Source organism: Mixophyes fleayi, chromosome 1, assembly GCF_038048845.1.
Source record: "Mixophyes fleayi isolate aMixFle1 chromosome 1, aMixFle1.hap1, whole genome shotgun sequence".
In the NCBI taxonomy this organism is placed as follows: Eukaryota; Metazoa; Chordata; class Amphibia; order Anura; family Limnodynastidae; genus Mixophyes; species Mixophyes fleayi.
The window spans coordinates 34800415-34814284 of record NC_134402.1 but is presented as its reverse complement, the minus strand read 5'-3'; positions in this window follow the sequence as shown (position 1 = coordinate 34814284).

Genomic DNA, 13870 nt, shown 5'->3' with positions numbered 1-13870 from the left:
GGTACGGGTAGGGGAACTCAGTGAGCAGAGATCTTGTAAATAGTCACACTGAACAGCAGGGCTGAGATGCTGGAAAGGATGGTAAAGTCTGTGAGATGATATCCAGGACCGAGTATAGCTGAGACAGACATGCAGAAAAACAGGAACCGGTAGGAGAGCTCTGTGAGCTGAGATCTGTAGGTTAGACACACAGGTGCAGCTGAGCTGAAGTGCTGGAGAGGATGGTAATTCTGTGAGTGGATATCCAGGAATGAGCAGAGCTGAGTCAGACATGCAGAAATACAGGAACAGGTAAGGGAGCTCTGTGAGCTGAGAACTGTAGATTAGACACACAGGTGCAGCTGAGTTGATGTGCTGGAAATGATGGTAACTATGTGAGTTGATATCCAGGAACAAGCAGAGCTGAGTTGAGGTGCTGGAAATGATGGTAACTCTGTGAGTTGATATCCAGTAAATAAGCAGAACTGAGTTGAGGTGCTGGAAATGATGGTAACTCTGTGAGTTGATATCCAGGAATAAGCAGGTCTGAGTTGAGGTGCTGGAAATGATGGTAACTCTGTGAGTTGATATCCAGGATTAAACAGGTCTGAGTTGAGGTGCTGGAAATGATGGTAACTCTGTGAGTTGATATCCAGGAATAAACAGGTCTGAGTTGAGGTGCTGGAAATGAGCAAGACCCAATCAGTCATGCAGAGATACAGGAACAGGTAACCTGGAGCCAGGGAGCCAAGTCTTCACACAGTCAGGGTAGTCAAACAAAGAACAGGCAACTGGGTGTTGGCCCAGGTGTCTTAAATAGTGGGGTGATGACATGCTGGGCGAATGGGAGCAGAGAGGAGGAGTTCTATCTGACAGGACGGGTCTGCGCATGTGCAGACCCGGAATCAGGATGGCCGTCGCCATCGGATGGATGGGGGGCCGGGCACCGGCGGGGATCCCCACATTTGGCAGGTGAGAGTATCGGACCCCTTGTGTTGGGGCGATATGTGATACCAGACATATTATCTCGGCAGCTGCCTGCCAAATCGCAGAGGCCTGGAGACAGCAGTCTGTCCTATCCCTTCAGAATATTATTAACAGAGTATGGCAGACACAATTAATGGAATACATGACTAGCATTCTCAATAAATCCTCTAAATTGTTCACCAAGGTTTGGGAGCCATGGCTTTCCAGGCTAGATCTCCTTTCTCCTGAAACTAGTTATTAGTCCTTCTCCTCCTTACCTCTTCATTTCCACCCCTCCTCAACTCGGATTTATCCTGATGTGGATTTTGCTTCCTTACCCCTTTCTCTCTCCCTCTTCTGTCCTCTTCTCTTCTCCCTTTTTCTTGCTACAAAAACCCTTGGTCATCATCATCACTACTCTCAATACGATATTTTTGTATAGAATTGTTAAGAAGTTACGGTGGGCGTATCATCTGGTTTTTAATTATTTTGATAGATGATAGCTCTTCATACTGGTTGCATATTTGTTTGACCTTGTATAAATAAACCTTTAAAAAACAAAACAATGAAATAAATAATCTGCAAGGGTAAGTGTATATATTACCACAGTCATTCTAGAACTACCTATGTCAAAAACTAGATATACAAAAATTATCATAAATAGTACAAATCGGTAAAGTCACCATTTTCTTGTTTTTTTGTATAAGGAAACGTGATATATTGTCTCTGAATTGTGCTATTTGTAGCCATTTAACAGAAAGTGAATTGCATCACTTAATCATTGTTTAGTGTGTCATTTCCTAAAGCAATTTACTTAAACTGTACACCAGTATTACATGTTAAATATAGAAACAATAATACAGTTTATTTCAGTGAAGGATGTGTCTGATTTGTATCTAAGCTGCAAATTACATGCTGAACATAACTAGAAGTCTTAATATACTACAGAGTGTCTTCATTTCTATTTATATGTACAGTCCTGTTAAAAAGATAGCAGTTTACTTATTTAGAATCATGCAGCTTTTGGTCTATTGGATTGTACAGATAGCTACCAAAATGCCCCAGTCATTACAGTTCAGTTGGTAAGTGGATACTCCTTATATTTAGAAATTTATATGAATATGGATAGAAAAGTATTTTCCAATAATATGACTCTCATTAGCTTGTTCTATTTGTTCCTCACTTTACGATAGACTGTAAGCAGTTGTGTATTGCTATGGTAACAGCCCAAATCTAATGAGACACAATACCTTCACTAGATCTGGAAAGTAACAATTAGTTTCTCAGTGTGAGGATACACAGCAATACCAGCATTGGATGACAGGTGGCAGTGCTCCATCAACACTAACAGCTGCACATTTCTTTTCACTTACTGCAATCAGCACTTTGGTAAAGGTCAAGTCAATTAGGACTAAGAGACCACACCTATATGCAGCTTTAATATTGTCTTCACCCCTACCAATTGTTGCATGAGTAAAGTTGGAACTTTGTTTCTCTGCTGGTGCTTCAAGAGTCCTGGTTTCTTTGCCTGTTTATCAACTTCGACCTTGATGATTCTCCAACTCATCGATTTAAGCTTTGTTACTCATGACCTAGCCTCACAGGACTAAGCAGCTTGGCTAGCTGCAGTACATCTCTGATAGCTACCACAGCTAAGTAGTTCTCCCCTGGGAGTAGTCATCACTGACACATTTTGCTTTTGCCTTAACATGGACCACACTGGGGTAGAGTTGCAGTTTGTTGTATCTCAGAGATACACAAATTGGAGATTGTCATCCTTGCGGCTGATGTGCACTATCACTTAATTGGTCAGCAAACTCAATCACCTACTAACAGAATCCTAGACTTCTGTCTGGGAGCAATAACTAGCAGCACCCATTTTTTGTCCAGGAGCCTAAAATTTTGCACTCTTTTTTGTAATGGCATCCCGAAGGGTGCAGGGTATTCCTGACCCAGGTTCACCTGCAGTTCAAACTACAAGAAGCATTGGGGAGGAGATCAAAAGGGACATGCCATTTCCTGCTAACTGACAAGGCTACACCAGAAGAATGATCCATTAATGGGTAAAGGCAAGGATTTCTGCCATGTTGAAGCAGATCCAGGTCCAGATCCAGGTCGCACTACCAGCACCACTGCAAAACTCAAGCAAAGTTATCACTGAGTCATTCAATATGCCATTGAATTTCAGACTATTGCAGCAGATACTGGATGGAACAATGAGTCACTGTTCACCTCCTTTCAGTGAGGCCTAGCGAATATCATTAAAGATAGACTCATTTACACCTTCTTTGAAGTACTCAATGCATTTGGTTCGACACCTGCAATCAGCAGCGTCCGCTTAAGTGGAAAGATATGGCTACTCACCATCTCCTATTAGCACACTGCTGATCCGTGTTATGCCAGAAGAATGCGTCAAGGAGGCTATGAAGCTAGGGTTTCTTTGCTCAAGGACAAGATTACTCGCCACAAAAGATTTGCAGATGTCTTTAGTGTGGCCACCGAGGTTACTAGAAGAAATAGTGCCCAGAATTGTAAAGATCTGCGCTATCAGGACTGTACAGCGACAACAATGTTTATATAGTCTCCTGGCAGTTCTCTCCCAAATTATCCATCAAGCAGGATAAAGCCACTCTACCTCCAGGCTTGATTCTAGGACTGATCATCTCTTCAGAGTTGCTGGACATGATCCAGGTTGAAATAGCAGCACTCATCAATGTGCCCATTCCAGGGACTGTTGAAGAGGCTGTTTAGAGAGACCATTTTTCTATTGACTTAAGATTGCGAAGAAATGTTCTGGCAAAAGTTATGCTGTAGTTACAAGCCCGGTAATTTAGAGATAAGGGTCCCCATGTCAGATAATGAAATGAAGCATACTTTTATGGTCATAGTATGTGAATAAGCAGGAGCTTAAACATGGACAGATCATCTATTTATCCTAAGTTGTGCTTGTGGCTTAAGATGCTATTAATTACAAATTGAACTAAACTATTAGCGCCTGTTGCTGAGTTGAACGTATTTGCGCCTAAAAACGGAGACACAAATTGCAAAAAACTGACAAGCATTCATGCATATATGCCGAGTCCCACAGATCTTAAGAGGAGCTAAAGTTTACACAACAGTTGGGTGGAATTAAAGCAATGCTCCAGAAAAGATCAATGAATTGATTTCTATTGTACTCATCTTAATTGAATAATTGTAGAGTATGACATTAGATAAAAGGATGCATTATAAATAAACCATCATTGAAACTGTTCTTGACTTGAAAATTCCATCCTGCTGCTAAATGTGAAATGTGTGTATATATATATATATATATATATATATATATATATATATATATATATATATATATATATCAACACTTACCATGAAAGTAAACACAACCTGTCCTTGCTCGAAGGCTGGAACTCAGAGCCAAGCCCAGGAAAGACAAAGATGGATAAATATTGGGCATAGATGTCAGTAGCCGCGGCTTCTGGCTTCTGTGAGTGACATCCTGGCCATCTCCATGACAACCGGGGCGTCACTTCCACTTGCCTAGGCAACAACCAGGACGCTTTGGGCTCCCTGTCACCGCGCCTGGCTAGCTATCAAACAGCTGGGTGCGCGAGCATGTAGGACTGCCTAGGTGCAGCCAAATTATGGCTGATTAGTTTAGCAGCTGGGCACTCTGCTTTCTCATTTGGCAACTGTGCCAGTAATTTATTATACATAAACCTGGGAGCACTTGCAGGGCCTTGCTCTGATTGGCCCTTGGCACTATTTAACACAGTGAGGACTGAGCTTCACTGCCGGTCATAGCGTTCTGTCTCAGTACTGCTTCCTGCTCCTGTGCTTTATTGGTGTTGAAACTTTGGATTGCTTTCTCTGTGTATGAACTTCTGCCTGTTCCTGGACTCTGAACCCTCGCCTGTGACCCTGACCTTCTGCCTGTACCCGAACTCTGAACCATTGCCTGTGACCCTGACTCTGCTTGTGGCTAACGTCTCCACCGGTGCTCGGTCCAGCCCGCAGATCTCTGACCTGTCTCTACTCTGTGTGTTACCTTCTGTACCTGTGTGCTGCCGTGTGACCATAAACTTGTACTACACTAAGTGTAAGTCCTGGGGGCATCCGAGTACCTGTGAGCATAAATAGTCTCTACGGGAAAGGAGGCTGCTAAAAGTGAAGACCTATTCTACTATTGTTCTACAAGTTTATGCCGCACTGGTTGCCATAACAATAGACACACAACATGAAGACTGCTTTGGACTCTGCTCTTATTATCTACTCAGCTCATGAAAGTTTGTTATATCTGTCAGTTTATTTTCCCTGCAACATCCCCTCTGTTTGATCTGCCTGCTGTAATACTTGCTCAGCGACACCCTACCAATTTTACTGCTATTTCAGACCTCTATCTCATCATTGTACTTTCAATTCTACTCAAGACTTTGTCTGCCATCACAAGTACGAAGAAATGAAACTGAGTTTGAACCACTCTCCTCTCTCATGACTCTACAAGAGCTCAGCTACTCAATCTCTTGTGCCTTATTACTTTCCATTGAACACTTCCACGCACTCCCCCACATGGCTCCCCACATCATTAATCCATGCTATCCAGACATCCAGGATTAATCTACATCTACATCTACTGCAGCCTCACTCTGCACTACTCCTCTGACTGCACAGGATATTGCAAATATGTTATCCATTTTATTCCTTCATTTTTTGCTATTTTACTCATAAATCCCAATGCTTGCCAAATAGTTTTTTCCTCTCCTTTCATGGCATTATATTTAGGACTATATCATCCTTCACCTTTCCTGCAACACACCCCTGTCCACATTATCCCTTCATTACTTCACTCACCTCTGCTTAACACTCATGAACTCTTTTCCTATTTAAATTAAATGACTTTAATAGCCTCACCCTGTCACCAGAAACTAAAAGGACACACATCTTACAATCATCTTTCCTACTTTTCTTCTTCCCTGCTTCTTTAGCTGGTGATATATCACCTAATCCAGGTCTCCTTCCCTTCTCCCACACACATATATCTAAAAGCTAAAGAAATCCAACAAGCCTCAAATGCCTCACCTGCCGTCCCTCTCTTCCAAAGTCCTTTAAATGTGTCCTTTGGAATGCACGCTCTGTTTGTAACAAACTTACCTCTGTACACGATCTCTTCCTCTCAAACAACCTCAGCCTTCTAGCAATAACAGAAACATGACTCACGCAATCAGAGACTGCTTCACCTGCAATCCTTTCACATGGTGGTCTTCACTTCACCCACACCCCCAGACCTGGAGGCAGACAAGGAGGTGGGGTTGGACTACTTCTCTTCCCAAAGTGCACGTTCACAGTTCTACCACATGTCCTATCACTGATATTCACATCTATTGAACTCCCACCCCAGACATTCTGACAACTATAACTGCCTAGGATCTTGCTTCCTATTTCAAGGACAAAATAGATAAGATCAGACTTGAAATAATATCATCTCCCTCGACAAGCAATCAGCTCAATTCCTTTGTAGCACCCTCTGACACCCTCTCTTCATTTGATCCCACAAATGAAGAGGAAGTTTCTATTATCTTCTCATCATCCTACTCTACCTCCTGTTCTCTTGATCCCATATCCTCACAAATTGGAAGGTCCCTGTCTCCTGTGCTCATTCCACCTCTAACTAAAATCTGTAATCTCTCTCTCACTACTGATATTTTTCCATCACTATTCAAGCATGCAGTGATTACTCCTATTTTGAAAAAACAAAATTCTAACCCAAACTCTCTCTCAAATTACCACCCTATCTCTCAGCTCCCATGCCCCTCCAAGCTTCTTGAGAGAATAGCCTACACTCGCCTCACCCACCATCTTACAGCAAACAACCTACTGGATTCTCTTCAGTCAGGCTTTCGCTTTCAACACTCCACAGAGACTGCGCTGACCAAAGTTGTCAATGATTTGATCACAGCAAAAAGTGAAGGCCATTACTCTCTTCTAATTCGCCTGGATCTCTCTGCTGCATTTGACACTGTTGACCACTCTTTCCTCATACAAACGCTACAATCCCTAGGTCTTGAACGCACTGTCCTATCCTGGTTCTCATCCTACCTATCTAATTGCTCTTTCAGTGTTAATTTCTCTGGATCCCCCTCTGCTCTGCTTCCCTTATCAGTTGGAGTACCACAAGGCTCAGTCCTAGGTCCTCTGCTATTCTTTATCTACACCACTTCTCTCGGAAAACTAATAAGCTCCTTTGGATTTCAATATCATCTCTATGCGGATGAAACACAAATCTATCTATCCTCTCCTGATCTCTCACCATCTGTGTTGTCTCGCATTACTGAATGTTTTTCTGCCATTTTATCTTGGATGTCTTCTCGCCAACTCAAACTCAATCTTTTAAAAACTGAATTAATAATATTTCCACCCAAAACTAAAGCTTCCTGGCTGACATTTCTATTTCTGCTGATAACACGATCATAAATCCCACCCCGCAAGCTCGTTGCCTAGGTGTAATCCTTGACACACAACTATCCATTATTCCCCACATAGACTCTATATCTAAATTGTGTTGCATATATCTAAAGAACATTTCCAGAATACACACATATCTCACACAAGACACTGCAGAAACCTTAATTCATGCACTTATCATCTCCCGCATCGACTATTGCAATTCCCTCCTTACTGGTCTTCCCAAAATCAGACTTGAACCCCTACAATCTATTTTGCACGCAGCGGCTAGATTGATTTTCTTTGCAAGCCGTTCTTCCTCTGCTACTGCCACTATCCCAGTCTCTACATTGGCTGCCTGTTTTTCAACGAATCCAATATAAAATTCTTCTACTGACAAACAAGGCTGTCAACAAAATTGCACCAACATTCATCTCCTCACTTGTCTCAAAATATCTCCCAAATCGACACCTCCGTTCTGCACAAGATCTGCGTCTCTCTTCCACTCTCATCACATCCTCCCATTCCCGGTTACAGGACTTTTTTCGAGCTGCACCCACTTTGTGGAATTCCCTCCCTTGCACAGTAAGACTTTCCTCTAGTCTTCAAACCTTCAAGCGTTCTCTGAAAACCCACCTCTTCAGACAAGGTTATGATATTCCTCAACCATCATCTTAATTTCCCTAGATAACCCTATTACCATCCTCTACACAGCTAACACAAGACAACAACCCTCTGACCAACATTGCTACACACACAGCCCACTCAATACTTTTACCTTTGCATTCTAGCTGGTCCAGTGTGCAATATGATGTAGCACATGCCCTTGTGTTTCAAACCATTGTCCCATAGATTGTAAGCTTGGTAGCAGGGCCTTCTTACCTCTCTGTCTGTAGCTCTTACCCAGTATTGTTTTATTACTGTTTGTTCCCACTTGTAAAGGGCTATGGAATTTGCTGACGCTATATAAATAAATGTTGATGATGATGAGGATGATGATGATAGTTATAGAAAGACTTGTTTTCTATAAATTCAGAATATGGCATATCGGTTTGCACTAGTGTGGTCCTATTAGCTTGAGTACACCCCTAAACTCATGTCTGCCAATATGAATAAATAACACTATCAGTCTGTCTACAGTGTGTCTATACATCGTAGAAGTGTTATTAATATGGCACAGTTGCGTTGGTAGAGTAAGTTTTTTTATTAAAACCATTATTGTTATTATTATTAACTTTTATTTATGTGGCTCCATAAAGGTTCTACAGCGCCGCACATAGAATATGGGACAAAACAGTACACGGCATATAGGGCAGTACAAAAGCAAAGTGCAAGAATTCCAAACTCAGCTGAGAACAGGTGCACAGGGCAAAGAGGCAATGTTTATTGACTACAGAGAGACAGATCAGGAATGTGAAATAGGTGATTCTTGACTTTCAACAGTTGTATAAACAAATTGAGCCATCGTTACTCAGCTGGCATTTGCACATTCAAATTAAAACCATTTATATTATGTTTTATTCTGTTTTATTGGACTGTCCCAGTAGAGATCCGCATGTGAGCCCCACTATATTATTTATGAGTCTTTAAATTACTAGATATTGTTGGTGGGGAAGAATTAGTAAGATTATTACTACTTTCACATATATTTTTAATGAATCCTTTTATCCAATGTCACACTTTACAATTATTCAATTAAGAAGAATACAATGGAAATAAATTCATTGATCTTCACTGTTTGAGGAAATAATGCTTTGGTTGTCTCTATGGAAACTCATATCTAGGTTACCGCATTTACCATTACTATTGATATGTAACAAGTTAAATTGGACCAGTGATTATATTTGGAATTAATTTGTTTATGGTATTTAATACTATGTATGAAATCACTCAAGGGATGATAAATTCAGGGACGTGCTAGTTACATTAAAACAATGAAAAGTTGTTTTGTCCTTTTAATAATATATAATTCATCATATATTTATGTGTGTGCTACTGCAGCCAATGGGTCAAGCCTGGCCAACTTTTACATTGCGCAGATCTCAGTTCTTCTGGGATTCTGTAGATCTGCAAAAAACACTAATTAAGTCATAGGGGGCGTAACATTTTAACCACAAGCTGCATAGTTCCCATCTGTGGTACAGTTTAATATAAGGTACTCGTACAATTTATTTCATTTCACATTAACCAATAAACCCTAAATAGCTAAAGGAGTTGCCTGGTTCTTGACAACCCCACACCTCTCTCTCATCTCCCCCGTTCCCCCCATGTAGTAACCACCAATCCATGAGTGAAAGCCGCAAGGAACGCAGGAGTTCTCCATAACATTTTTTGGAAGGTATTAAACAAGATTTTTCCACTTCTGGAAATGTAACATTATATATAATAAAAATAAATTTAACTGCGCTCATACTAAAATCCAAAGAGGTAAACATGCTTTCTAATAGGTTAATACATACTCACGTACTATGAGCGCAGTTCATTTTACCTCTATTTTATATAATCTGTACACATACCTTGTAAATTTACTTGTTGCTTTACCATGTTGTGGCTTCTGAGCACAGTATATACCCTTGCAATTAGAAGTGTAACATGTCCAAAGACTTTGTAGTACCTCCCATGAAGACACAGCAACATTCTACAAAACTTTGAAGTAATAAAGTGGTTATAGATTTACAGGTCTTATTTGCCAGTAAATTGTCCAAGTGGGTCTGATGATAGTACCTGCTCCCATAATCTGTCTAAGACAATAGTGGTCCAAGGGAAAATATTCCATTAACGAACCTACTAATTTTTCCATGGGAGCGGGTGAGAAACAGGACGGGTTGTCCTCAACTGAGCAACATATTTAAAATCTTGAGGCTACTCATGTTTTCTTAGCTAGTTTCAAAAACAATAAGGGAGTACTATGAGACCACTATAGGTTTTACTTACCAGCATTAGATCAATGGTCTAAAATGGATTTATTAGTATCATACAATGAATCTACTGTATGATCTATTTCCACAGTTCTATTACACCTTACTGACCTCGATTAGGTAATCTTCAGTTATGTCACAACATTACTTGACTAAGGATTTTCTATTCTAATATAGAAAGATCTATCATTTCAGGATAAGCTGTATGTTGTGTTCAGTGTGACTTTATTATTATTATTATCTATTATTGCTATCATTATTATCCTTTATTTAATTAAACAGCAGCAATGATAGTCACTGTGCCACAGTGCTGCCCCAGTACAGAATATGGGTAGTCAAGAATCAAGTGGAACAATGTATTGCTCTCTGAAGCCATGGATGATGGACCATAGGTCATTATATTTGCTGGAGGTTTATTAATGTGCATCAGAAGATATGTGAGGGGGGGGGTTATAGCATTTTATGGAGATGGCAAAGCTGGTAAATTAATTGTGGAAGATAACCCTGATATGAGCAGACCAATGGCTTCCACCAAATGTTTTTGCTGACGCTGTTTTCAGAACAATAGATTTTGGCATAACAGATCCCATACCTGTACTTGAATTAAAAAAATGTTTAAAATGTCACACAGGTTACTATGTTTACAATTAATGAGGTATGCCAAAAGTCAGTGTAAAACATTTTTGGGCTATATTGCTCCTGGGTTCTTAGCTATAACATCTGATAATGTGTTGAACAGATGATTTTATTTTGGGGAGAATGTGGGAACAACAAGAATCTGCATGACTACTAAGCTGCACATGATTTAGAGATGAGCGAAGACATTTTGAAATTTCACACAATCAAACTTTTGAGGTGGAACAGACCCTCTTGGGGAGGTTCGTCACTCCTGTGATACAATCTTTAAGTTTCACTTTTGTTTTTACCATTGCACTATATGTGGAAATTTGAATGTTGCTGAATGAATAGAGCTGGGACGACGATCAATTCATTCTAGAGTGTAGTACTGTTTGGTTAGGACTCTGAAAACTTGAGACCAAATTCCACACTGCAGATGATGCTAACTTTTGCAGACAAATGTAGAAGGAGGTGAATATTTTGCAAAACAGTTTTGAAAATGGCTAACACAGTTTCTGCTGTGATCCACGTATCTATTAATCTAAGGATAACCATGAAGTGCCACTAAATATTAGTCAGCATGACTATATGTCAGCCTCTACATTTTACCCCAGAACTCCCTAGATATTGCATGACAATTATATTGTATACTTATTAGTATAGTATTGTTTATTATTAGCCAATTCACATTACTAAGATATAGTAGACACTTTCTTGTACCAGTGGTGCACTTCCTATCCCACTCCAGCAGGTGGCAAGGGACACATTGCTTGAGGCATGGGGAATACAGGCATATGCACCATTGGTGCTCTCTGTCTCTGGATGTGGGCAGGGGTAGATAAAGAGGCCTAACACACATCCCCGGCCTTGTGATCAGAGACAGGAGGAGGAGGGAAAATGCGTGCCATTCAGAGCACAAGAATACACCCCCCAATCCACTGAGCCAATGGGAGCAAGGCTCGCGCAGGTTGTGTAGTCAGTTGAAAGCTGCAAGAAATATTTCTCGGGAGTCTGAGGAAAATCTGAGTGAGCAACAGATCAAAGGTGAATACTGAAGGGACAGAATAGACTAAAGGATGAATTGAGAGAAATAAAGACAGATAACTGAGCTATACAGAGAAAATAATAGCTAAGAGAGAACAGCATTGAATGAATAAGAATAAAATGAGTCACACAGTGGTACAAGTCAGCAACTGATGCAAGAAGAAATTCCTGACTGGGTAGGAAAGATAAAAGATTATAGAGTGTGGATTGTGCTACTGAATAAAAATATGAATAGAGTGAGAGAAAAATACATTAAAAGACACATTCAGAGGTGAGCTCAAGAAAATAAGGAAAGACAAAACATTTGTATCAGTAAATGAACTCAGTGACATTATTAGGCTATACCCCATTCTGCGCAAGGAGTCGGAGACTGTATCACTGTATTGTGGCAGGAAAGAGAGACTGCATATTGGCTGAAACAAAAGTAAAGTATAAGCAAACTTTCATTAATGCACCACTCAGCAGCATGGAATGTGCCGCAAATGGGTTGGGTACGGCTTAGCGATTCCGACAATTCCGACAAGTGTCATACCTACAAAAAAAACCCGATGGCAGAAAAAGTTTATCAACACTTAGCCTGTGAGGTCCAGACATTGACGATTTAAATTAAGATTCATGAAAGTCGCGCACATGTCACACTGAAGTGCCGGAGACCTGTCCAGTCGGAATCACTGCCTGTCAGCCTGCGGTACCATCTTTTCGTCTTTCTGCTTCTATTTAGTTCGTCTTTTTCTGCCATTGTTTTTTTATGTAGGTATGACACTTGTCGGAATGGTCGTAATCGGTAATACCATTACCACCGCCACAAATAACATTTTCTGGAGGGAAAGCAGAAGTCCCGGGCCGGTCCCACAATGGGCTATCTTGGGCTGGGTCACTGGGCCACCTGCATTTTTTTTCCTTTAAAATGTTCCTAATAGGCTGCTGAGTTGAGTCTTGGCCCTTGGCTAAAATTTGCCAGCCCTCCCTTGACTCTAACCCTTGCTTCTCAACAAATGCAGCCAACTAGAACAACTAGTTCTCTGACTTTTATAGGATGTCAATAAATAGGCAGTGAAGCAAGTTTCTCTGTGTCCATTATGTTCATGCATTCAGTTGTGAGAGTGTGGAACTATTAACATTTCTCTATCGTCAGCATTGACTTTTCTGTACTTGTGCTTATGTGCTTAACCCGAGGTCTAACTGGGCTACAGCCCAGCGGCCTCGGGCATCCAAGGGGCCCTTGACAGTGTTCAGCGGCATTAATGATTGGTGCGGTGGAGCCCCAGTCGATCAATGCTGCTGAGCACTGTCACTGTAGTCCTTCCGCGGCTCTCAGTACTCTCCTTATTGAGGAGATCTCGTGAGTCTCACTCTCAGGATAACAGAATGAGGTAAGTGCTTGGGGTGGGGGGCGGCGGGCAGCTCCCGGGGGGGGGGGGCTGCAGCACATAGGGCGGCCCGGCTCACAGAGGGGGCCTCACGGGGGACTGGAGGCCCAATTTGCCCAGGGGCCTCATTCCTTTAATCCAGCCCTGTATGTGCCGGTTGATCACAGTTGTTCTTGGCTGTGTATTATTGAAGGTACATGACACGATATAACTCAGTCCCTGTACATCCTGACACTTTTCTCTTCTCTAGCCCCTCACCATTCAAGTGAGGTGCCTGGTCCTGTGAAACCACCTGTAGATAAGTAGAGAGACAAAACTATGAATATATAGGTTGTCGTTTAACTTTGTAAAAAGAAATGTTTCAAGAAATGTTCAACTTTCAGCAATGTATTAAGCAAAAGATCATTGCAAGCTGGCAGCGTGGGCGTTTTGTAATATTAACAAAAATAATTTAGAACAGTTCCTACCTGATTATATTTAATATATTTAGAAGCACATGCTTTTATTATTTTAGTTTTTTATTCATGAGGCAAACCT